The following is a 27,778-nucleotide window of genomic DNA, read 5'->3' on the forward strand; positions in this document are numbered from 1 at the left end:
GAGACTGGTCTGCTAATATTCATAACAGACTCAGTCTTTTTAGTATATTTTGCGCCAGCTGCCAGTCCCGGGGGGTAAGGCCTTACCGCATTTGTTTCCTGGGGTCTTTTTGACATGGGAGCCCTGTCTCCTATAATCGGGGCACCCCTTGTCATGGGTGCAGTGAGCCCCCCTGCAATTTGCACAAGATATCGGTCTTGTACATGGGTTGTCTGGGGATCTCCTAGGATGGGCGGCCCCACACCTAAAACAGACCGGGAATTCCCTGGTCGCCCTACATTTTTTTGTTAAATGACCCCACTTCTGGCATCTGGCGCATTTTATCGGTTTAGCTTGGTATGGGTGCAGACAGTGTTCCACCCCCTTTACCCGTATGGTTTCCGCCGCCGAGGGTCCGGCCAAGAGGACATCCAGGTATCCATTGCCCCAAACTGTTACATTTGAGATCGGGATATCCGGATTGTCCGTCCTGACCGATGAGAAGAGGGCCGGGCCATTTGCGCCTCTTAGGTCTGTTTTGATGAGTCTACGTAGCGAGGGGGTGGATTACCTCCTCCACCCCTCTGCACTGAGCCTCCCCTTGTTACCAGTTCATATGGTTCCAGATTTGGCTGAGAGTTTATTTGAGTTTGGGCGCCCCCCTCTCTCACTGGTCGAATTTGTTTATAAAAAGGGGGGGGGGCACGGCCCCCGTCTGCCCCTGGCGGGGTCCACCTCCATACCCGAAGAGTTTAAGTGGGTGGGCAAACTGGTGTTTGCCCTAGTGGACGGAAGAACCACCCTCCCTTTATTTGATTTTGTTCTCTTGGTGCCGGGGGGTGGTTCTTGTTTTTTACTTATTAAGAATTCTCCCGCCGTGGGAGATTCCGCATAATTGGAGTCCGGCGAGTTCGCAAACCGGCGTTTCCTCTTTTTTGGTATCACTTCCGTGAACCCATCGATCGACTGGTCGCGGGGATGGAAAGTAACAACCTCATCCCTCCAGAAGCCCACCCCCACTGCCGGGGGGGAGGGGGGTATTCGGTATGTTACCCGGTTCGTCGGTTCTTGACGTACTGTACGCTTTCCCCGACTCATTACCGGATAACCCCGAAGCCCGCTGCGTGGAGTTCCGCGACCTCGTGTCGCTAACTGCAGTCGCCAGTTGCCTACGTGCAGTTTTACCATCATTTTGGCAAAAGGAATCGAAATCGCTAAGATTTGAACGAGCGCGGACGTCGTAGCACACCTTACGACCGGCTCGTACATTATTTTCAGCGATTTGAATCCCCGATTCGACTCCTATCTCAACTCTTTCTGAGACGGTGGCCTTGAACCGGGGGCTGATACTAATGTTTATACTTTCATGTATGGACTCAGCCAAAGCCAAGGGCTGGCTAGGGCCGGGTCCAAAAGTCTCTATGTAGCTGTCCACCGACAGGTCGTTATAGATATTATCATTTGTCCCCCCCCCCCCCCCCCATTGGGCTCTTTATGACAACTTTTAAAGATAACCACCACTTCGTCCGCGCTGTCAGGGAAGGGTCTTATTTTCATGGTAGGCCCCAGGGCCGCAAAGGGGGCGTCAAACTGGGTTCGGACAAAGCATGCTCCGCCGAATACCCGCGAGTAGAAAAACACTGAATTTTTGAAGGCCCTTGATGTAGAACTCTGTTGCATTTCCGTTATAGACCTTTGTAAAAATTGTAACCCATAGAGGGTCGGATCCAAATCATTGAAAAAGACCCTCCTCAACCCCGGAATTTCGTTACTTTCTTGTTTCGATTTCCTTCTAGTTAATTTAGAGGGGCGCGAACGAGTTGGTGTTGGAATGGGATATTCTAAATTTGTCCCATCTAATTTAGACTCACCTTTATCCATATATTTTTCTGTCTCCTCATCATCATTTGGTATCGGCATTGCTTTCCTCTTTCGAGTAATACCCACCGGTACTCCCGGGGGTGGGGTCGGAGACCTTGCATATGCCGAATTTGTTGAGGAGACACCGGATGTTGATAGAGAGGCGCTTACCTCGCCGTCCTTATTCAAGGATAACACAGACACATTTTTATTTATTTTATTTTATTTTATCAATCATCTCACCCCCTGAACAATTAATCATTACCACTTCTTCTTGTGGAGTGGGGGTGGGGGTGGATTTGTTATTATCATCTGAAGCTGTGTTAGAAATGTAACATATCACAGGCGAGTCCTCTATCTAAACTCTCATCATCGGATTCAAGTAAGTTTTCCTCCCCCCCCCCCCCCCCCCGGGCCGACCTCTCCAATACATATTTATCCACCAGGATAGAGAGGCCTCCCCCGGGGAGTGGAGTATCGTGCCTGGCGCGCTTGGACGGAGTTGACGCTTTCGGCGTTAGATGCGTATGCGCGGACGAGTCCCAAGCCAGTTGCTGTCCCACCAAACTTGGAAGGGATGTATTGCTAAAAGTGGACGACGAGCGATTAGACATTTCGGTTATTATTTCGCTCGCCAGACTTTCCAAATTTTGTGACATAACTAGAAAAGCACTATCAACTGGGTTGGTCATGCGGCGGTTAATAACACGTGTGAGACTGAGCTTAAATATCTGGCAATATCAGGACACAGTTTAGCCACGTGGTAACGAAAATTATTATAGCCCCGGTAGCTAATTAGAGTGCGCAAAAAGGCACAACAAACTTACTTACGATTTTCTTCGTCTGCTCGGGTGTAGAACAGTTAATTAATAAATTAACTGAGTTAATTATAGTAAACAAGGTTAAGTTATATGTTAATAATTTACTAATAAAGCGGGAGCTTTCACAACATCAACCTGCTCACCGGCTACACAACAGCGAAAAAAGACCAACGAATCAGTCGATGAATGAAATTTTGCAGGCCATGTTTTTCTCTTTTTTTCGTTTTATTTTTTTGGTTGGTTTTTTTTTTTTTTTTTTTTTTCTTTTTGTTTTTTGGGGGGGCGGGAGGGGTAGGTGTTTCTTTTTTCTTCTTTGTCAATTGTTAGGTGATGTGCGGGTCTGGCCAAAATAGGCTCGGGGAAAGGGGGGGGGTGTCTAAGAGCCGATATACCGTGCTCTCAACGCAAGGGCTGGATATTTCAACTGTTTTTGGGGGTTTTAAATAGTGGTGGGCCATTCCCGGAGGTACTGCAATACCGGGTCAACCCGTGGTGAGGGCGGAGCAAGCCCCGGGCACCTCACCCCCTTTCAAAAATCAGTTTAATATGGATGTCCCCCAATGGAGCACGTATCAGATATTAAGCTGATAAGAACAGATACGGGTTTTTTTATATTTCGAGGAAATCCTCCAAAAAAGAGGCTCCCCATTTATTCCTGTACATAACAAGTAACAAACACAGGAATCAGGAAGTGAATGAAAATGAACATGAATGATGGATGAAAAATTATATATACAACGAAAATGAAAGTGAAAACAAATGAAAAAACCCGAAACTGCACACACCGCCCTAAATATATACAGTAATTATCACACGCACACAACACACAAACACTCACTAAGACAGAAAACCCTCCTCCCCATTTAACAATACCAAATTTGAAATAACAAAAAAGTGTCGCATCAACACGACCATACATACCACCAGATACAAACAAAACCAGTGAATGTAAGCTCTACTACCAACTTCCAGTGAAGATGACCAAATTGGAGACCAGAATAACAATATGACGACTAAAAAATTCAAATATGAAATCGTAACTTACACCCGGTATCAACATGACAAAACAAATCCTTACTTAACCATAATTTAACAAAATCAAAATCTGACAGACGAAAAAAATCTACTCTAATCCTACTTTTTAAATGTGACAAGAACCTAAGCACTAACTGATTACTAGTTACCACTTTTCGGTCAAATAAAACTGCGTTCCTGACAACCCATACGATATATTTATAATAAGATAATATAATTAACCCAATATCCCTACGAACTGACGAACCATTAAGGGGAAGTAACCCAAACCTGACTAATTCATAATCAATATTAACCTTACCTTTCGTTAAATCTAACAACCAATTAAATACAATATCCCTAAGAGGGCGAACAAAAATACAATCATAAAATAAATGCTGAGCACTCTCTACTACTAAATTACATAAGGGACAATGTTTAAAAAGAGAAATTCGTCTAACAAACAGCTGATATCCTAATGGTAAAGAATGATAAATTAGCCTATAACATAATGTTTTAGTAATCGGATCAATACACTTATTATGTAAATTGTCCCGAACTAAGGAAAAATCGATACGAGGAAAAGCAATAACCGTAGGATGGCACTGAGCAACATTATGAAGCAAAATATTATAGAAAGACCTAGTATTTAAAAGAAACCAATTATCTATATCACATAACTCCTCTAACTCCCTTAATGCAGCTAAACATTTTAAGTAAAAAGAAGGAATAAACTCACTATGAGGAATTAAATTATTTTTAAAAGACTCATTGTAATCCCTTAACGATAACCCTATCCAGTACGTTGCAAACTTAGCATCCGACCCAATTATCAAACAACGTAAATGAGATAATAACAAAGCTTTAACTTTAACCTTAACATTAACTAAACCAACCCCTCCGTTATCCTTACTCTGATATACAACTACACGTTTAATGGGTTCGTTCTTAGACAGCCACAAAAAATTAAAAAGTTCCCTTTCAAAGAGTTTTAAATAATGCTCTGTAACAGGGCGAACACTAGCTACGTACCACAATTTACTACAAGCCATTATATTAGAAAATACACTTTTACCAAAAATAGAAACACTGCGACTTTTAGCCAAACTTCCCTGCGTGTGCTGTAACCTCACCGTGGTGCAGGGGTATAACATTCTCTTTGAGAATGGCCAATACAGCACAAACCCCCTTTTGGGGCACCTTGTTGGCCGTGACGTGCACCCCGTAATGCTGGATGATGGGATCCTGGTGGTTGAGTTGGGAGCATATCTGCGGGTATGTTTTCCGGCAACACACCACTTTGGCCTGGAGTTCAGCCAGACGGGTGGTCAGGGAGGCCCGACCTGATCAATCGGCTGGTCACGCCAAGCTCGAGAGCATGCAACTTTTGTTTTGTTACATTGTCCAAGAACAAACATTGTTTCATTGACCATTTGTATTTGTTGCTCTTTGGGCGGTGACTAGGGTCAATCAGGTGATTTGTTCTTTTATTGCCTGAGTATATCAACCATGTATCCCGGCATGAATGTCTGCTGGTTATCCGCAGCATCATGTCCCCTTGTTGGACTCCGTGGTGGGTGGGGACTTGGTTGATGAACATTTGAGCTTTTATTATGGCTAAAAACAGCGTTATTACTTCAGATGGGGCCCTTAAGCGGGTCCACACCGAGGTTTCGGACTCTTCATCTTCAGATGAAGAGTCTACGAATTTGAATGTTAAAAAGTCCAAGGTTATTTCTGGCAAAACCTGGCCAAGGTTCCTTGTCATCGGATCATCATAAGATGGAATGAATGAATGAATGAATGAATGAATGTTTAACGACACCCCAGCACGAAAAATACATCGGCAATTGGGTGTCAAACTATGGTAATGCAAATAAATAAAGTGATGATCAACATCAATATAAAAATTCAAGGTTTAAACAAAAACAGTGTAAAGAACTGTGCAAAAATACAAATACAAATATCACAGAATTTTACGGATACTGAATTTTACTCTAAACTTTAATTTGTGCTGTATTGGCCATTCTCAAAGAGAATGTTACACCTGCACGACGGTGAGGTTACAGCACGCGCAGGGGCCGAAGATCGGGCCTTGCGGAAATTATCACCCTTTGCTATTGAAAAGGGTTTGCATGGGCTAGCTGGAGAGCTTAAATCAATCAAGAAACTGCGGAATGGCTCTTTGTTGGTGGAGTGGGCCAATGAGAGTCATTGTAAGAATCTTCTTAAATTGAAATTCTTATGCAATGTGCCAATTGAGGTTTCACCACATTCCTCCCTTAACTTTTGTAAGGGAGTGATCCATTGTAGAGACTTGGAGGGAGTAAGTGAGGATGAGATTTGTACAAATCTTGCCTCACAAGGTGTTGTACTGGTCAAACGAATAAGTGTTCGTCGGAATAATGACCTTGTTCCGACGAATACTTTGATTTTGACTTTTAATGTGCCAACTCTCCCAAACTCGATAAAGGCAGGGTATTTAAACATACCTGTTGTACCTTTTATACCCAATCCCTTGAGATGCTTTAAGTGTCAAAAGTTTGGTCATGGGCAGAATACATGTCGTAACAGATTGACATGTGCTCGTCGTGGTCAGTATGATCATGACAGCAAGGCATGTCAAAATGGCATGTACACACTGCAAAGGCCACCATTTTGTTTATTCACGTGAATGTCCAAGGTGGAAAGTTGAAAAGCAGGTACAGCAGGTCAAAGTTGATAAAAAAAACTGTCTTTTTATGAGGCAAGAAAACTTGTGGAGACGTCTACAACTGTGGTGGCAGGCAGATCGTATGCTTCTGCAGTTAAGGTTTCTACAACCAGTGTTGCCTCTCAGACGGATTTAACTTGGCCTAATGGTGAAGATCGATTTAAGAAGATTTCAGATATTAACAAAGCTCAAAAGCAAGCTACAAAAATTTTTCAAACAAAAGTTATCAAGTCAACTCAAGTGTCTTTGGATTCTAGAAATCCACCAGAAGGTTTAACTGCCGAGCCAGGTCCCAGTAAATCTAAGTCAGGCAAAGACACTAAAACACCACATAAGAATTGTTCTTCAGGTCGACTGAAGAAGTCTGAGAAGCAACTCATTCCTTTAGACAATCCTTATGAATCCTTCCTCCCAATGACTAATTCAATCACTCAGTGGAACTGCCATGGGCGTAGGCCCAATTTTGATGAATTGTCTTTTAATTCAAAAACATAATCCTCTCGCAGTGTGTCTTCAGGAAACGTTCTTGAAGGACACTGATCATATTACTATGAGAGGATTTAACCTCTATCATAAATTTCAAGAAACTGAAAATAGAGCATCTGGGGGTGTTTCCATTCTTAATGAAAACATTCCTCAGAGTATAGTAGCATTAACTACAAATTTACAAGCTGTGGCTGTAAAGGTCACGGCTCATAAAACTATAACTCTGTGTTCAGTTTACTTGCCACCTCGAAACCATTTTCTTTTTAATCCTAGGGACTTTCAATGTCTTATTGATCAGCTCCCTACTCCCTTTATTATTATGGGAGATTTTAATGGTCAGCAAACTTTGTGGGGATGTGAGGATGTAAATATTAGAGGTAAACAATTAGAAGACTTAATTCTCAAAAATGACTTACCTTTCTTCAATAATAAAAGTGATACATATTTTCATTCTGCAAGTGGTTCTTTCACTTCTATAGATTTAACCCTTTGTAGTCCTTCACTTTTTCTTGATTTCTCCTGGAAAGTTGGTTCAGACCTTTGTGGTAGTGACCACTTTCCCATTATTTTGGAGAATGATGGACCACCATCACTTGAAAGGGTTCAAAGGTGGAAGTTGGCGAGGGCAAATTGGGGTCAGTTTCAGCATCTGTGCAGCACTCGTCTGCAACAATTTACCATTACTGATGCTGATGATCCCATGTCTTTGTTCACTTCCATCTTGAAGGACATTGCAGATGAAACTATTCCTAAGACTTCGGCAGTGCCAAAGCGTTTCAATAAACCATGGTTTAATGATACGTGCAAAGATGCATTCAAAGAGCGAAACAGGTTGCTTGAGCGGTTAAAACGTGAATCTACATAAGACAACCTGGATGCATTTCGTATTGCTAGGGCTAAGGCTCGCAGAGAGATTAGACAGAGTAAGAAATCATCTTGGAGAACTTTTGTCTCCAAGTTGAATTCACAAACATCAGTGAAATCTGTCTGGAATAGGATCCGTAAAATCAAAGGTAAAGAATCCAATAATACAGTTCATCATTTGTCTGTCAATGATACGGATGTTACGTCTCATCGTGACATTGCCAATGCATTGGCAGATAACTTTTCTCATAATTCAACTTCTGCTTTCAGTACAGATGCTTTTACATCTGTCAGAATTAAAGCTGAAAAGCAGTCCATCAATTTTTCATCTAAAAATGCTGAAGTGTACAACAAGCGTGTCTCTATGGAGGAATTGCAGGATGCTGTTCGTAGAGGCCATGATACTTCAGTAGGACCAGATGAGACTCATTATCAGTTATTAAAACATTTACCTGAATCATCTTTGATGGTTCTTTTGAATATTTTTAATAACATCTGGATTTCTGGAGACTTTCCTTCTGATTGGAGGAAAGCTATTATCATTCCTATTCCCAAGCCTGGTAAGGATCCAATCAATCCTACTAGCTATCGCCCTATCGCTTTGACAAGTTGCATTTGTAAAACCATGGAACGAATGATCAATCGTAGACTTGTCTGGTATCTTGAATCCCACAAATTGCTTACTAACGTGCAGTGTGGGTTCAGATCTAGACGTAGCATGGTTGATCAGCACTTGGTTTCAGTGTTTTTTGATTTGGAGAAAGCTTACAATACCACGTGAAGTATGGGATTTTAAACGACCTCCATGGCATGGGCCTAAGAGGTCGACTTCCTGTTTTTATATCTCAATTTTTAAGAGATAGATCTTTTAAAGTTCAGGTGGGGTCGACTTAGTCCGACATTCACCCACAGGAGATGGCTGTACCTCAAGGTAGTATCCTGTCTGTAACTTTATTTTCTGTGAAAATTAACAGCATCTCCCAGTGTTTAACACCTGGTGTGGATTGCTCGTTATATGTTGATAATTTTCAGATTTGTTACAGATCGTCCAATATGAGTATCATTGAACGTAAGTTGCAGCTTTGTTTGAATAAACTTCATCAATGGGCAACTGACAATGGCTTTCGATTCTGAAAGGCAAAAACGGTTTGTATGCATATCTGCCAGAAAAGAGGTCTCCACTTAGATCCACAGTTGTTTTTGGACAAAAATCCAATTCCAGTTGTGGAGGAGACTAAATTTCTGGGGGTTATATTTGACAGGAAGCTATCTTTTGTCCCCCATCTGAAATATGTTAAAAAGAAGGGCTTGAAAGCTCTTAATATTTTAAAAGTTATTGGTAATACAGAATGGGGAGCAGACCAAAAGGTTATGCACCGTCTGTATAGATCTTTAGTCAGATCAAAACTAGATTATGGATGCATTGTGTACGGGTCGGCACGCAAGTCTTACTTGCAGATGCTAGATCCTATACACAATCAGGGACTTAGGCTTTGTCTTGGTGCGTTTAGAACATCTCCTGTAGAGAGCTTGTATGTTGATGCACATGAGCCTTGTCTGGGTGCTAGACGTGCCAAGCTTTCTCTGCAGTATGCTGCCAAGATTAAATCGTTACCAACACATCCAGCTCATGATGCGGTGTTTGACAACAAATATATGAAGTTGTATGATGCAAGGCTAAATGCTGTTCATACATTTGGTCTTCGCATTAAGCATTTTTTATCGCTTTCCAACATTGATTTATCACACACTTTGGAAACATCTTCATATTTTGTTTTACCACCATGGTGTATTACACCACCTAAAATTGTATTTGATCTGGCGCATCTGAAGAAAGATGGTACAGATGCTGTTGTTTTTAAACAGTTTTTCATGGAAATTCAAGACAAGTACCTTGATTACATTCCTGTGTATACAGATGGATCACGGGATGGAAATTCTGTGGCTTGTGCTACAGTTTTCCCATCAGACACTATCATTTCCATGAGACTGCCTGACTCAGCATCGATATTTAGTGCTGAAGTTTGGGCAGTCATTAAAGCCTTGGAAGAAATTAAAGATTCCATAGCATCCAGATTTATTATTTTTACAGACTCACTTTAGTGTCTTCAAGGTTTACGTAATATGAAGCTGGACCATCCCTTAATTGGGATGGTGATACGAAAGTGTGTCTTTTTATCTATTGCCAATAAAGACATTGTATTTTGTTGGGTACCCAGCCATGTTGGCATCAGGGGTAACGAAAAGGCAGATTCAGCTGCCAAGTCTGCTTTGGATTTGCCTCCTGTCAGGGTCGGTGTGCCGTATACTGATTTTAAAACTAATATCAACCAATTTATCTTTTCCGCTTGGCAATGTGATTGGGACGGTGAGGTTGCGAACAAGCTTCATGCTATCAAGCCAGTCTTGGGAGAGTGGCAGTCCTCCTATAGACAGTGCAGGAAGGATGATATAGTCTTGTGTCGTGCCCGCATCGGTCACACTTACTTAACCCATTCATTTATCTTGAAGAAAGATCCTTCACCTCAGTGTCTTCTGACTGTGCGCCACATTTTGGTGGAGTGTCAGTTTCTGAAAGAAACGCGTTAAGATTTATTTGGACAAAGAAATGTGATGGAATCATTTCGATTCCATCCAGAAATTATTTTACAATTTTTACGTGACACTGAGTTTTATTCCAAATTTTAATTATATCTATCTGTGATATTTGTATTTTTACACAGTCCTTTACACTGTGTTTATATTGACCTGTTGAATTTTTATATTGATGTTGATCATCACATTGGGTTGCATTAACCATAGTTTGACACCCAATAGCCGATGTATTTTTCGTGCTGGGGTGTCGTTAAACATTCATTCATTTATTCATTCATTCATTTAGCCAAACTTAACACTTTACGGAATTTAGAAAGAACAGGAGCCCAGACGTCATCCACATCAAAATTAGTACCCGTCAAAACCCCCACAATCTTACTATGGTCGATCCACGAAATGCCAAAAGGATGATCGGACCGACTCTTCCATTTACCCCCAAAAATACCAAAAGTTTTAGCCAAATTTAATTTAGCCCCAAAAGCCAAACCGAAACGATCACAAATAGAAAAAACCCGCTTAATGGATGACTCTTCTGTAATTACCACCGTACAGTCATCAGCATACGCCGAGACTGTACTAACTTCAGAGGTTCCTGGAAGTTTTAAACCGACAATTTCCGAATCCGAACGCAGTTTCGTCAATAATGGATCTATTACTAAAAGATAAAGCAAGGGAGACAACCCACAACCCTGACGCACCGAACGAGTCACCGGAAAAGGGGCAGATATAAATTGATTAACGATGACCGAACTAAAAATGTAATTATAAAGAATAGATACCCATTTACAAAAATTCAGACCAAAACCATAACAACTTAAGGCTTTAAACAAAAACTGATGAGAAACGCGATCAAAAGCTTTCTCTTGATCTAAATATAAAAATGCGCACGGTAAATCTTTTTCATCAAGATAATCTGAAATATTTCTTAACAGATGCGCATTATCTAAAATTGAACGACCGGGAACAGAGCACGTTTGATCTAAATGGACCAGAACCTCCATGACTTCTCTTCCCCTGCATGCGCTGTAACCTCACCGTGATGCAGGGGTGTAACATTCTCTTTGAGAATGGCCAATACAGCACAAAATTGAAGTTTTGAGTAAAATTCAGTATCCCTAAAATTCTGTGATATTTGTGTTTTTGCACAGTTGTTTACACTGTTTTTGTTTAAGTCTTGAATTTTTATATTGATGTTGATCATCACTTTATTTATTTGCATTACCATAGTTTGACACCCAATAGCCGATTTTTCGTGCTGGGGTGTCGTTAAACATTCATTCATTTATTCATTCATTCATTTAGCCAAACTTAACACTTTACGGAATTTAGAAAGAACAGGAGCCCAGACGTCATCCACATCAAAATTAGTACCCGTCAAAACCCCCACAATCTTACTATGGTCGATCCACGAAATGCCAAAAGGATGATCGGACCGACTCTTCCATTTACCCCCAAAAATACCAAAAGTTTTAGCCAAATTTAATTTAGCCCCAAAAGCCAAACCGAAACGATCACAAATAGAAAAAACCCGCTTAATGGATGACTCTTCTGTAATTACCACCGTACAGTCATCAGCATACGCCGAGACTGTACTAACTTCAGAGGTTCCTGGAAGTTTTAAAACCGACAATTCCGAATCCGAACGCAGTTTCGTCAATAATGGATCTATTACTAAAAGATAAAGCAAGGGAGACAACCCACAACCCTGACGCACCGAACGAGTCACCGGAAAAGGGGCAGATATAAATTGATTAACGATGACCGAACTAAAAATGTAATTATAAAGAATAGATACCCATTTACAAAAATTCAGACCAAAACCATAACAACTTAAGGTTTAAACAAAAACTGATGAGAAACGCGATCAAAAGCTTTCTCTTGATCTAAATATAAAAATGCGCACGGTAAATCTTTTTCATCAAGATAATCTGAAATATTTCTTAACAGATGCGCATTATCTAAAATTGAACGACCGGGAACAGAGCACGTTTGATCTAAATGGACCAGAACCTCCATGACTTCTCTTCCCCTGCATGCGCTGTAACCTCACCGTGATGCAGGGGTGTAACATTCTCTTTGAGAATGGCCAATACAGCACAAAATTGAAGTTTTGAGTAAAATTCAGTATCCCTAAAATTCTGTGATATTTGTGTTTTTGCACAGTTGTTTACACTGTTTTTGTTTAAGTCTTGAATTTTTATATTGATGTTGATCATCACTTTATTTATTTGCATTACCATAGTTTGACACCCAATAGCCGATTTTTCGTGCTGGGGTGTCGTTAAACATTCATTCATTCATTAATTCATTCATTCCATGACGTCTCTCAGACGTAACATTAAAAATTTTGACAACATTTTATAATCAACATTTAAAAGAGAGATTGGTCGATAATTTTTGACAAACTCAGACTTATTCTCATCCTTACAAATTAAAGTGATATAAGAATTCCTCAAAGAAGGAGGCAAAATACCTTCCTTAAAAGCCAAATTGTAAACATGTAATAACGCATCTCCTAAAACATCAAAATTATAAAAATAAAACTCTTTTGAAAAACCATCTGAACCAGGTGATGTGTCAGACTTCTTTAACGCCAAAAGAATTCCTCCCTTAGAAATAGGACGATCTAAAAACTCACTGAAAGTTAACGTCTAACTTTTGAACCCCACCCAAAAATTCATCTACAGCTGCATCATCTATATCCTGTACACTAAAAAGTTTTGAATAAAAATCTCTAAAAGCCCCTAAAATTTCCTTAGAAGAAGTAACCTTCACATTATTATTGTCTAAAATACAATTAATAGCCTTCTTCTTACCTTTAGAATTTTCTAACTTTAAAAAATATTTAGTAGGTTTTTCTGCATTCTCTAACACTCTAGCTCTTGAATGAATCCCCCCCCCCCCCCCCCCCCCCCCCCCATATCCCGCTCCTTCTCTAACATTAATAACTGAGTTTTAACTTCTTTAATTTGATCAATAAAACACCCCGGCTGAAAAGATTCTGCTAAAGATAACTTAGAAAATTATCTCTCTAAAGACTTTTTGCTAGAAAAATAAACTTTACTTTTATATTTAGAATAATAAATAATGAATTTTTTTTAACTCTACTTTAAATTGATCCCAGCCTTCTAAAGTAAAATCTAACTTACTAATCCTATGCAAACAAAATAATTTAACCTCATCCTTTAATTCATCCCCCCCAACAAGAATTATTAAATTTCCAATACCCCGGCCCAAATTCTAACCCACAAACGTTATCTAAAGAAAGTTCAATAAAGTCATGATCGGAAAAAGAACAGGGTAAAATATTAAAAAAACTGAATATTATTTAGAAATGAACTAGAAATATAAAACCTATCTAACCTACAAGCCATAAATGAATTTCGCCAAGTAACTGAAACTTTATGAGGAAATAATGATCTAAAACTATCAATGAGACCAAAGTCATGACGAAGCACCTTTAAATTATCCGTCCCCACCATTCCTCTAGAAGGATTCCCCCCTAATTTATCTAACCTAGCATTACTAACACAGTTAAAATCCCCACCAAAAATAATCACACGATTAGTGTAAAAATTAGAGTACAAGTTATCAAAAAATTTAACCAGATCTAAATCGTTATTCGGAGCATAAACATTAATTAATCAAAACAAAGTATTACAAAACGTAACATCGATAACAATTAAACGCCCCTCTAAATCATGATCAAATTTCTGAACACCCACCCCTAACCTATTCGAAAAATAAACACCCACCACCTTACTACGGTTTGATCCAAAACTCCAAAAACATTTCCCCCCCACCGATTTAGCTACTGTTAAATTATAAATATGCGTTTCTTGCATAACACTATAATCAGGTTTCTTATCTAAAATTCTTCCGGGGAGTCACCATGGAAGGGAGCTTCGAATGAAGAGCCCTCCCATCGTCCTTCTTTGAACCCTGAAAGTCGGAAAGGGGACTGAGTAGGTTATTCAACTCACTGTCCCCTTCCCCCTCCATCCCCATCACTGTAAACCTGTTAGACACAACCACTGTCTGTCCAGGCTGCAGTGACGGTACTAACTTCCCCCCTACCAACCGCCCCGCTGCCTCTGGAACGTCACACCACCGGCCCGACGTTCCAGTATGACTCTCTCCGCCACTAACTTCCATCCCATCCCCAGTACTCCCCCTCACTAATGACCTCACTACTCCCCTCGTCACCAACATTCACAGTATTGCTATCACCCACCCCACCCCCACTACTAATATCACTCTTCTCTCCACCACAAACTGTCCCACTGTCTTTCTTTTCTGTCTCTTTCCGCACCACTTCTTCTGTCCTTTCCACTGCCCTCCCTTGCTCCGTCTCCTTCTGTCACTCCACCTCCTTCTGTCGCTCCGCCTCTCCTGTCCCATTCTTTACTCCTCCCTGCCCGCTCACCTCTGTCTCCACCCCAGTCTCTTCCATTGCCTCCTCTCTCTCTGGAATATCCCCTCTTACTCTCGCCGCATACGTGTTGTAAACAGGCTTTCCTCTGCAGTTTTGCCGAGTGTGACCACGGCAGTTGCACTTAAAACACAAAGGGCCACGTCCTTCCACCGAGACCAAGAATGTATATCCCTCAAATTCTACCGAATCCGGAATGTCTGCACGCTTGTCCAAAGGAATACGGACCACAACATTACGAACACCTGTTCTAATATGTTCCTGGCCTTTAACGCCAGAGGTTTCCCAGTCGTAAGAAATAACTTCGCCATCTAATCTTTCATGAAAAGACTCATGCACAAACTCGCGATTTATCCATCCAGGCAGCCAATGTAACCTAGCCCGAAATACAAAAAGGTCACCTGTACACAAAAAAAAGTTACAACCACGAATCTGTAGCTCTGGTACCTGACGAACAAAATCCCGACGAACCTCTTCGGTAGCAAAAATCACTGCCCAGCTCGAAAACCGCCCCTGGAACACACATTCCACATCCTCCATTGCCACGTGATTTGCTAAGATTGCCATAACATCCTCTCTGGACACAAAGGATCGTCTCATCGTAGGTAAACACAGCGATGCCGTACGGCCCAACTCATCGACATCAATAAAGCGATTTGATATGATGAGTAAAAGAAATTTTGCTATACAACCTGAGTCATCTCCTCCACTGCAGAATTGTCTCCCCTTGCCGGATGTATATCCATATCCGCGCATGGGCAGACCATCGTCCTCGATTCAAAGTCCGTAATGACCGAATCCAGGGAAGACCTCCTAGGGGCGGGAGGTTACCGTTGTATATGACATTAAGTGATGTGTATTTACAATATTTAAACCTGGTTTGTGGACCTGGCCCCCAAAGCTACAAGCCGGGGGTTCAGGTCTATTTTTTCTACATTTGGTGCAAATTGCCATTTTGTATCATAGTTTATATGTAATGTCAAAGGCATCATTGCACGAGGCAATGACCCCCTTGAAACACCAGTGTTTTAAGAATTTTTCTTTTTTGTTGGGCCGCTCTAAGGCAGCAAAAAATTCTATTTCAACCCTTGAATAAACTAAATGTTTGAAAAGTGTCATTTCATTACATGGCTTATCGCCCTCTAATAAATTTCTAGTTGTCCATATTACCCTTATCGCTTTACTCCAAAGAAAAATTCCTAGCTGCGATGCATAATCTCCAGGCTTATGTTTTATGCCAAAAATCATGGCGTATGGGTTCAAACGAAATTTACTACTGAGAAGTTTTTTAAAGATTGGTTCAATTTTTTTAATAAATAGTTTGGTTTTGTTGCAGTGAAAAAAGGCGTGCAAGACTGAGTCCACTCTGTCACACACAAGGCACTCCGGAGTGGACTCAGTCTTCCAGTCGTATAAATGTTTTCTGACTGCAATTACATTTCTAATCAGGATTTTCAATAAAACCGGAATTTAGTGTTTTCCAAATGTTTTGCCAATTTATGGTTTCATTAAAAGCTATTTCCCACCTGGTTTTAAATGATGCATCTTTGTAAGTTCTTAAAAGCAAGACTGCATATATGTCCTTCGTTTTCGCGTCTGTCACGTCCTTTTTCGTATCACCTACGTTTATACGAAAGATGGCGTCTAAGTCACCATCAAAGGGGTCTTCATTTCGTAGTGTCCATAATAAAGTCGACGGTACGTTGTCTTGTAGGTCTTTTAATTGGCGATAAAATGCCGCGCTAGTTGAGCAACCAGCGAAGTCCAAAAAGTCGTTCGTTCCCATGTCCCAGATGTCTTTGACTAAATTTAGTCCTTCGCTATGTATAATATTGTGCTGTTTGTGTGATATAGTCGGATTGTCGTGAAGCGGTTCATAGATTATTTGTTGGTAACTGTCAGTGTCTTGAGTAATGTCAAGGTCATTCCAAATTAAAAGAATATCCTTGTATATATTCGGCATTGATTTAAAGTTAGCTTTATTATTTGTAATCTTACATTTTAGAATGTGTCTTTCAATATATAAATTTTTGTATTGGCCTAAAATATAATCCGCTAGGGCTTTCCAGTTACCTTCCCCTTCTGGACTTAATAGTCTACTTACAAATTTAATTCTTTGTGCTTTAATTTTTAGCCGAATATTTACAACACCCAACCCGCCTAATTCCTTAGGTAGTTGAATTTGCTCTTTTGATATAAAGTGTTTCCTGTAACTCCAAATGAAGTCGAAAATCATTTTATCAATTTGTTTGGCATATTTTTCCGGAAGTTCCAAAACGTTTGATAAATACCAAATGCCACTAGTTGCTAAAGAATTTACTGCAACTACTTTACCATGTAAAGTTAAATTTCGATTACTCCATATATTTAAGATTGTTTTGATTTTTTTAATTTTGGGTTCCCAGTTATCAGCTGAGACATCAACATTTCCGAAATAAAAGCCTAAGATTTTAGTTTTTTCGTTTGTCCATCTTATATCAAGAGGCGTATCTTTCTCGTACCTAAGTTTTCCCATTAGGAAACCGTTAGTTTTCTGAAGATTGACTTTAGCACCTGATGCACGTTCATAGATATTTAAGATTTTAAACAATTGTTTTACTGAGTCTAAGTCTGATAAGGTCGCGTTACCGTCGTCTGAATACCCTACCCACTTACTAACGAAGCCATCTGGTAAAGTTATCCCATTAATTTCGGAATCTTCCCGAACAGCCTCTGCCAAAGTTTCTGCTACTAAAATATATAATACTGTGCTGATCGGACAACCCTGTCTAATTCCCGTAGAGAGATTGAAATAATTTGAAACATACCCATTTACTTTAACAGCGGATTGAATATCCGTGTAACAAGTTTTAATCATTTTAATAAAGTTTGGCCCAAAATTTTTTTTTTTTAGAACTTTAAACAAAAAGTCCCATTCCACCCTATCATATGCTTTTGTTTGGTTTAAGGATAAAATTAAGCCCGGTAATTCATTACGATTTACATATTCTATTAAGTCCCTTATCAATGACGCTCCGTCATGGATTGATCTGCCCTTTACTGAACATTTCTGATTTGGATGTATTATTTTTGGTAGAAAATCTCTGATTCTACTTGCCAAAACTTTTGTAATAATTTTGTAATCACAATTTAATAAAGAGATTGGTCGCCAGTTTTTTAAAAGTTGTTTGTCGTTGCCTTTCCAAATTAAAACAATAGCACCACGGCGCATGGTAAAAGTTAATTTTTCCTTATCAAAGGCATCGTTAATTACTTCTACCAGATCGTTACCAATTAGACCAAAATATTTCCGGTAGAATTCTGCAGTCAAGCCTGGCCATCACCAGCCTGGTGACTTATCATTGGCAAAAGATTTAACAGCTGATGATACTTCGTCAAGAGTTATTTCCCCTACACACGCGTCTCTGTCTTCATCATTTAATGTCTTTGTCATTTTGTTTAATAAATAATTTTGTCTTTTCTGATGTGTAAAGGTTTTTTATTATAAAATTTAGTTGTTTCATTTAATATTTCATTTTGATTGTTAATTAAGTTTCCATCTTCGGTTATTAAGGAAAAGAAAGAAAGAAGTGTTTTATTTAACGACGCACTCAACACATTTTATTTACGGTTATATGGCGTCAGACATATGGTTAAGGACCACACAGATTTGGAGAGGAAACCCGCTGTCGCCACTACATGGGCTACTCTTCCGATTAGCAGCAAGGGATCTTTTATTTGTGCTTCCCACAGGCAGGATAGCACAAACCATGGCCTTTGTTGAACCAGTTATGGATCACTGGTCGGTGCAAGTGGTTTACACCTACCCATTGAGCCTTGCAGAGCACTCACTCAGGGTTTGAAGTCGGTATCTGGATTAAAAATCCCATGCCTCGACTGGGATCCGAACCCAGTACCTACCAGCCTGTAGACCGATGGCCTGCCACGACGCCAACGAGGCCGGTCGGTTATTAAGGAATTCATATGTTTATTGTTAGCTTTTTGTTTTTCTAGATTTACAAAATAAGCCGTGCATCGTTCACCTTGTTCAATTTCATCCACTTTGGCCCTAATTCTTGGATCTTGTAATTGTATTTGTTCGTAGTTTTTTATTTTATTTTGTACATTAATTAATTCTGCGTAGTCGTCTAAGTGTCCAAGTTCGTCTAAGTGTCCAAGTTCGTCTAAGTGTCCAAGTTCGTCTAATTGTGTTAAGAAATTTTTGTCTTGTTTTAAGTTGTATATATATGTCCTTTCAGTCCTTCGTTTTTGTTTACAATAATCTGTGGTTAGTGTTTTAATTTTAATTTTACCCAAATCCCACCATAATAAAAAATCATTATAATTCCCCTTTTTTGTTTTCCACGTCAGCCAAAAGTCGTTAATTAAGTTTGCGTAGTTTTTGTCTTTCAACACACTGTTGTTAAAAGCCCATAGTCCCGGTCCTTTGTTGTTTTTGTCGAAAATAAATTCTGCCCAAACAAGCTTGTGATCAGTGTAAACGAACTGAATTACACCCGCTTCTTTCAGGCCAGCAAGAAGCTGCCCTGAGATTAAGATTCTGTCAATGCGCGAGAACGTTCTGTTGTTGTTAAAGTTTTTAACATGCTCCTATACCACGAAGGTTTCAAGCATGACCCCCCCCCCCCCCCCCCCCCCCCCCCCCCCGGGCTCGATCACTGGATGCCAGTAACCCAGTCCGGGGTGATAAAAATTAATTAGGACAATTTTGATCTTACAGCCAATCGGGAATTGGGACTTTAATTATTTTAAATTTGTTTACGTCTTTCCCAATAAATTTTACCTATAAAATCTATAATAAACTTTTTGACGCCATTTTTAGACCGGGTTTTCTAAAAAGAAAAACTTAATTTTAAAACATTTAACCCTTGATGTTTAAGTTTTTTCTTCTTTTTTTTTTTTCTTCTTTTTTTTTTTGGAGGTTGGGCCTAGGCCCCAAGGAAATCTATCATAGATAGAAATATACCATAACACCGATCCTATCGGGAACTTCAGCGTGGCCTAAGCCGGGGGAAAAACGCCCGGGGGCCGCGGACAGGCCCCCAGACTCACCTATCTCCCCCTACGGCCAAAACCGCCTACGCATAACGCCTAACCTATTTCTGGTGGCATGTCCCCCGCCCCCCGGCACCCCTCCCCCCGCCGACCCAGCCGTCGTGCCCTCCATTCTCGGTGTTGGTTGATTGGGTAGTTGGGCTCACTAGGAGAGTGACCCTCCGGGGTTATGAAGAAGTTGCGTCCGGTCAGCCTGGCAGAGCGAAACGTAGTTGGTCGATCCAGAAGTCCCGAGGCACCTTTCTGTAATCATGAGAAACACAACGTTACATCATTCAACAGACGCTGGCACCCTTTAATTTAGAACACTGGCTGGAGGAATATTGGTATATTACCAGGTACCGTCCGTCAGCATAGGAGCAGCTTCCCGCCCTATCAAGTTCCTATTTCTTTTTATTTCCAAAAGACTTTAAAAACAAGAATAAAATAAATTAAAACATATTAAAAAGAGCACGCTAGTAACCTAACAATTTCTAAAAAAAGAGCCAAATTAAAAATTAAAAAAGAATATATACAATATATTTGGTCGGCGTGGATGGAGGGGTGTTACTGCCAGATAACAAACCCCCCATTACCAGCCGGGAGTATATATACATTCAACACCATTCACCCACATTAATACAAATAAATATACTTAATATCTACAACATATCATTCATAAAATATTTATATTTAATTTTTATTTAAAAATATATAAATTTAAAAATCCGGTACATTTTAAAATATAGGCAAACCATTACTAAAGCACGCCAGGCACGGCTTGGGCACGTCAGGCGGAAGAGAGGTTGGCAGGGCGAACAATAACCTTCCAACTCCCAAGGGAGATGAGGTAATACCGGAGTAATACTGCCGCACCCACCAATTAAGGAAATATAAATAATAGCCCCCCGGGGTCCCATCACCGCACCTTCTAACAATGCCTAGTGATGTCCAGCCTGGGGGCTAATTATAATTAGTTTAAATATTTATACCGGATTGATAGACAAAGGCGATCACCAACCTGTCCAACACCGCCTTATGTTCTTTAGTCGGGTTTAATAAATTATAGGCCGTATACTTTATATTATGTTTATTTAAATAATTAACTAATTTAGTTCTAATTTTTGTATGCTTGGTACATTCAATCAAAAAGTGATTAACATTATCTATGGTGTGACATACCAAGCAATTTGGTGATTTACTGGCTTTAATTTTAAATTTAGTGTCATTTAATGCGGATGAGACACCCATCCGCAATCTGGCTAAAATTTTTGTGACTTTAACATTAAACGATGTTGGGCCGGGAGGGGCCGCCCTTGGTTTAATAAGAAAATGCCACAACCTGGTTCTGTGGTCCCACTCTGTCTGCCACAGTTTACCAAGCTGTGGCTCAACTATAGAATTAATCGGCCCATCTCATTACCCGGTATTCCAACATGGGCCGGGACCCATTCCATGGTGAGCTCAACTCCTTCACCCACAATTTTATTATAGACTTTATAAATTTTTGAAATTATCTCTGGTCTGACACTGTGGGCTCCTCCTATAGCCTGCAAAGCACTCAAACTGTCTGAGAGAAGGACATATCTGGTAGGGCTGTTAACATTATAATAACGTTCTACCCACTTCAGAGAGTACAGTATGGCCATCAGTTCGGTTGTATAAACTGAAATATTGTCCGACAGCCTAGCCCTAATGGCAGTCGGAGTTTTAGATTTACAATTTTTGATTATAAAGGCCATTCCTGTTTTACCAGTGTCAGGGTCCTTCGACCCATCAGTATAAATCTGTATTACATCAGGGTAGAATTCCCCTAACACTAATTGAAGGATAATTTTCTTAAAGTTATTATCGTCTGTTTTAATAATTTCCTCTCTGATGTGGTATTGAACCATTGGGACCGCGGTCAGCCATGGAGGGGTGGGGTTAATATCCATCCCGACCAACGGCAAACCCACAATCCCAAAGTCATTAGCGAACTTGTTAAGATAAGAAACCACAGATATGTCCCTATCTATATTGACATTTACCGCTATGGGTTTAAGTAGGTTGACTGGAGAACCAGGCACCAGACTACGAATTTTATTAATATATTTTAACCCTTGCCTGATCCTCCTTAAGGCCAACGGCATAACCCCCAACTCAACCAGAGCACTGTCATATGGCGTACAGGTAGTACCTCCCACTATAATCTTGAGAGCCCTACCATATATGCCATCGAGTTTTCTGAGTTGAGTCTGACTAGCGCAACCAAAAGCCTGAGCTCCATACTGCAATCTGGACACAATAAATGCCTCAAAGATCATGAGCAGAGTTTTACGGTCAGCGCCCCATGGAGTTCCAGATAGTATCCTCAATAAATTGAGGTATACCGTACAGTTACTAGTTACCTCAGTAATGTGTTCCCCAAAACAGAGATTGTGGTCAAAGATCACTCCCAGGAATTTGACCGATTGCACTTGGTTAATAATTATGTCATTTAAGTTTAGTTGTAATATAGCTTTAAACTGTCTTTGTTTATGAAAGATTATACATTTAGTTTTAGTCTTAGAAATGGTAACACCCCAAGCTCTGGACCAAAGAGCTAAATGATTTACATCCACCTGGAGATCTTTTTTTAGGTCCTCATAATTATTAGCGATTCTCCAGAATGCAGTGTCGTCTGCAAACAGACCAACACTTAATTTAGAATTAGTACTTTCATTTTTTGTAATTAACACCTCTGCCAAATCATTAATAAAAATTGCAAAAAGAGTAGGTGCTATTACCGAGCCTTGTGGTATACCATTTTCAAGTAATAAGATGGGTGAGAAAAAACCGCTTACATTAACTGCAAATGTTCTCTGCATAAGAAATTTAGAAATGAAAGTGAACATTGCACCTTTAATACCCATCTTATAAATTTTCATCAATAATCCACGTCGCCAGACCATGTCATATGCCTTTTCTATATCAACAAACACTCCACCAACTTTGAGCCTCTTCCGCATGGCATCCTTAACCTCGGTTTGTAGGCGAACAATATGGTCAGTGGTGGAGTGATGTTTTCTAAAACCACTCTGGAAGGCAGACAATAAACTATTTACCTCCAGATAGTGGATAAGGCGGTTGTTAACCATAGATTCCATGGTCTTGCAAACACTGGATGTCAATGAAATTGGCCGGTAATTAGTAGGAAGGGAGAGGTCCTTTCCCATCTTAGGGAGCGCAAACACCTCTGCGTGTTTCCACTCCAATGATAGGTACCCCTCCCTCCATATATTATTAAATAATTCCAGGAACAAACCCAGCGTCTTGGTGGGCATATTTTTGAAAAACATATAACTAAAATTATCAGGGCCAGGGGCCGTGGCCTTTCGACCACCAAATGCGCTACGCAGTTCCTGTAATGTAAATGGTGCATTATATAAAGGGTCATCTTTCGGGGAGCAGGGTTCTTCAGGGATCGGGCTAGATCGTTCTATTTTAATTTTCCTAATTTGAAAATCTTTACTATAATTAGTGGTAGCTGAATTATTTTTGAAAGTGGCACCCAACATATCTGCTTTATCTTGATTAGTTTTACATTTATTATTATTTTTTAACAATATTTTATTATTAGAAGATTTCCCTTTCACCCTTTTGATCCTTGCCCACACCTCTCTAACCTTTGAGTTCCCATTGAGGGAAACACAAAACTGGGTCCATGAGGCACTTTTAGCTTTATTAATACTGAGTTTTAATCTATATTTAATATCTTTAAACTTTTTTATATTATCCTCAGTATTTTTCCTTTTTAAATCTTTTCTAGCTTTATTTCTCTGTCTCTTCAGATTGGACAGATTATCATTCCACCAGGGAACTGGGTTAAACTGACTTTTATTAGTATGATACGGAATGGAACGTTTAGCAATATCAATAATACTTGTAATTAAATTTTTATTAAATTTATCTATATTATCATTTTTAATCCGCTCATGATCCAATTTAGCACACAGGTGTCCAAATTGGGACCAATCAGCTTTACTAAAATTCCATCTAGATTTATATTTAGAATCATTAGTCCAAATATCAGAGATATTGAATGAGGTTAAAATAGGGAGGTGGTCACTACCCAGATCGTCTAGGACCTCCCACCCACAACCAGCTGCCATATTGCTGGAGACCAAAGTGATGTCAAGGCAAGACCAGGTGTGGAATGTATCAGATAAGAAAGTACTGCTACCATCGTTTAAACATACAAGGTCCAGTTTCTCGATAAAAGAATCGACAATCCGGCCCTGCAAACTGGTAACTTTCGACCCCCATAATTTATTTTTAGTATTAAAATCTCCTAATATAATTAAATTTTTATAGTAGTTACCAATTGGTGCCAATTTTTTTTTTTAAATTTAACTTATTACCGGTAGCAGTAGGATGAACATAATAATTAAATAAATTAACATCCCCCGACTTAGCATGAATTGCAACTCCCACCACCTCGATACTTGTATGACCACTTTCGATCTTAATTTGTGAATGGGATATGTCATTCCTAACATAGGTAGCAACTCCTCCCCTAGTTTTATTGTCATTCATAAAAAAGAGTCCAGTGTAACCGGGAATTTTATAATCAGTAAATAATTTAGTTCGTTTAATTTCATCAGTAACATTTGCAATCCAGGACTCCTGAATGGCAATAACATCAATATTTTTATTTATTTCCAAATATTTTTTAAGCTCAGGTCCGTTGGACCTCAAGCCCCTGGCGTTCCATTGGAGTATAGCCAAGCCATTTATGTCACCTTTAATATTATTTAATTTAATATTAGTATTAATATTCTATTACTATTATCATGTATAGGCATGATGGGGGGCGGGACAGTACTGATTAGTAAGATCAATTATAGATTAATCCACTTCAGCACTGTTTCCCACCTCCTCAACTATTAGATCCCTGGCTTTATACCAGGAGATACTACGGTTCTCCATGGCATTGGAATTTACCTTGATAGCCAGGTGATCATTAAGAATATTGCAGGCATCTCTGGACGCGACCACGATGTCACCCAGAGAGAATTTTTTTAATGGGGCTTTGGGTATTTCTCTTGTCAAGAAAATACCCGAGATTACCCTTACTAAATCAAGAGCATTTAATGGCTGCTCAAAAGCACCTTTACCCACCCCAGAAGCAACGCCGGCTTAAGTTTTAACAGTTACAGGCTGAGTCGCTGCTCTAACACTAAACGACTCAGTCTTGTTAGTATTGCCTGCGCCAGCTGTCACGGTGGGACGGTGAGGGTCACCGGCTTGTTTACCCACAGGTCTTACTGGGGGGGGGGGGGGGGCTCCCCCGGCTGTCAAGCGGGCCGCCCTTTTGTAATCGGGGCACTCCTTGTCATGAGTGCAATGCTGCCCCCTACAGTTCGCGCACGAGACAGGTCTGGTGCACGGGCTGTCAGGCGTTCTCCGAGGGTGGGCGGCCCCACACCTAAAACAAACCGGGTGCTCCCTTGTGGACCTGCATTTACGTTGGGCATGTCCCCACCTTTGGCAACTGGCGCATTTTATCGGTTTGTTGAGATATGGGTGGAGTGTATGCTCCACCCCCCTGATTCGGATACTCCCCGTCCCGGGGGGCCGGGCAAAAAGAATATCTAAGTAGCCATTGTTCCATACCGTGATGTTATTTATGGATAAACTGGCATTGGCTGTTCTGACAGAGGAAAGCAGTGCACTGCCCTGAACTCCCCTCATGTCAGTTTTTATAATCCTACGCAGTGAGGATGGGGGGGGGGGGGGGGGGGGGGGGTTTGACTCTACCTTGCTGAGCCGACCCTCCTCTATTGACAGTCCTGAAAGGGTCTTTTTTGGTTGTAGAGGTAGGGGGTGGACGAACTTGAGCCGTGCCCCCACCCTCCCTCGTTGGTTTAATATTTTTATAGAAGTGGGGTATCTCTCCCACTCTCCCCTCCCGGGGGGTTGGGGCATCCGATCCCATGGGGGGGAAGTGATCCACCTCCATCTCATCTGATTTTAAATGAGTTGGTAAGCTAGTATTTCCTTTAGTAGAGGCTAACTCCACCCGCCTTTTGGCCCTAACACGTTTGGCCGCAGGGGGTGGGGAAGCCTTTTGTTTTAAAAGAAAATCCCCCACGGTGGGGGAATCTGCAATATTTGAACCAGAGGTGTTAGCAAACCGGCGTTTCCTTTTATTGTGGATGACCTCCTTGAACTCACCTACCATCGAACTCATAGCTTGAATTTCGGCAACCTCACCGTCCCAAATGGCATAGCCCTGAACGGCGCGGTGAGGTCCACTATCGGTAGCCCCCGGAGCGGCAGCAACTAAAGTGCTGCTCTCCGAGTGCACACCGGGGATAGCCGAAGGTCGCTTCGTGTTTTCCCGGCCACTGTTGGGCCCGGGTTCGCCGGCACGGTGTGTACGTGCAGTTTTGTCGGTTCTTTCCAAAAAGGAATTGAAATCGGCTTGGCTGCTCGGAGCGCGGACGCAATCGTAGCCCCGCACCAGCGACTTTTCAACAGACTGAATCCCCGTTTCGATGCCTTTCAAACTGTCAACATTGACAGCGGCACCGGCCCGGGGACTAAAGGATTTATTGATACGGCCATGAATGGATTCAGCCAGAGCCAAGTTCTGGCTAGGGCCGGGTCCATAGGCCTCAATATAACTATCGCTAGTTATATTATTTACAACATTATTTTCCACATCATCGGTCGGTGCGGCAGTACACTCTTTAAACACAACCGCTACCTCATCGACACAATCAGGGTGGGGCCTCAGACTCATGACTGACCCCAAATAAAGAAAGGGGGCATTACCACTGGTTTGGATGTAAGTTGCCCCATTTGACAGTCTGGAGTAGAAAAATACTGTCTTTTTAAAGAACCCCAGCGGGGCCCTCATCTGCATTTCCCTTATGGTCTGTTGCAAGAATTCGAGCCCGTAGGGGGTGGGGTCTAAGTCTCCAAACATAACCCTCCTCAGGCCCGGGATATTTTGGATATTATTTGTTGCCAAAAAGGTAGATTTTTTTTTAGTTTCTACTGGGTCCTGTGTGGGTGGGTCGGGGATCTCACTGAGAGTGTCGAAGGGGTTGCTGGTTGGAACGGCATAAACAAATTTATTTTTCTTACCAATCTCTCCTTGTGTTGTAGTTGACGTAGTTTCCACTCCACGCCGAGCAGCCGGTACTTTTCTTTTACGAGGCTCCTCAACCCACCCGGGGGGTGGGGTCGGTGGTTTAGGAGTAGAGGGCTGCTCGGCTGATAGCGTCGGTGACTCAGAAGTTGGGGCACTTAGTTCGCCCTTTTCGACAACAAAGACAGAGTTATCATAATCTTTATTTTCAATAGATTCTTCCAACCTCTCTTCTGTTACCCCCGAGCTGTTTGAAACATAACAAAATTCCGACCGGGTCGGGCTGATAGAATTCTGCGGACACTCAGACGGCTCTGAGATCCTACTCATCTCCAACTCACGGTCGAAACACAGCTCGTGGGCTAGGTTACCACCTTCCGTGTCCAAAAGCCCCTCCCCCCGGGGGGGGGGGGGGCACCCCCCTCAGGTATTTTTCAACCGTGAAGGAGAGGCCACCATTCGGGAGTGGAGTGTCGCGCCTGGCACGCTTTGACGGTGTTGAGGATGACAGTTCATAACGGCGGCTATTGTTATTGGTGTCTCCCAGGGAGTCCCACGTCATGTGGTCAGCCCTTGCTATGTGGGAGACATCGGGTAATTCCGACTCCTCCGTCCTATCGAGAGAGGAGGTGCCGGTAACATTTAATTTATCTACAACAAGCTGGACCGCGATAGCATTAAGACTCCTGTCTAGTTTATCAATAAGTTTATCAACATCATTACGGTTTGCCATATTTAAAACAAAGAATCACGCGTCTGGCCTCGGGTTGTATCTGGCAATACTCACCAAGGTCAAGCACATGTAAACAAAGCGAGAGAAAAGCCCCGGTAGCTATTATCGCAATTATAGACAATACAAA

The 27,778-nt window shown here is 41.0% G+C and overlaps 1 non-coding gene across 1 annotated transcript; it reads right to left on the reverse strand.

Annotated features, from left to right (window-relative positions):
• Positions 1–3,104: 3,104 nt before the first annotated feature.
• Positions 3,105–3,300, reverse strand: LOC121376572. Its single transcript, XR_005958473.1, has one exon. It is a non-coding gene; the product is annotated as a U2 spliceosomal RNA (small nuclear RNA).
• Positions 3,301–27,778: the final 24,478 nt, after the last annotated feature.

This window comes from Gigantopelta aegis, chromosome 6 (genome assembly GCF_016097555.1).
Source record: "Gigantopelta aegis isolate Gae_Host chromosome 6, Gae_host_genome, whole genome shotgun sequence".
Classification (NCBI taxonomy): Eukaryota; Metazoa; Mollusca; class Gastropoda; order Neomphalida; family Peltospiridae; genus Gigantopelta; species Gigantopelta aegis.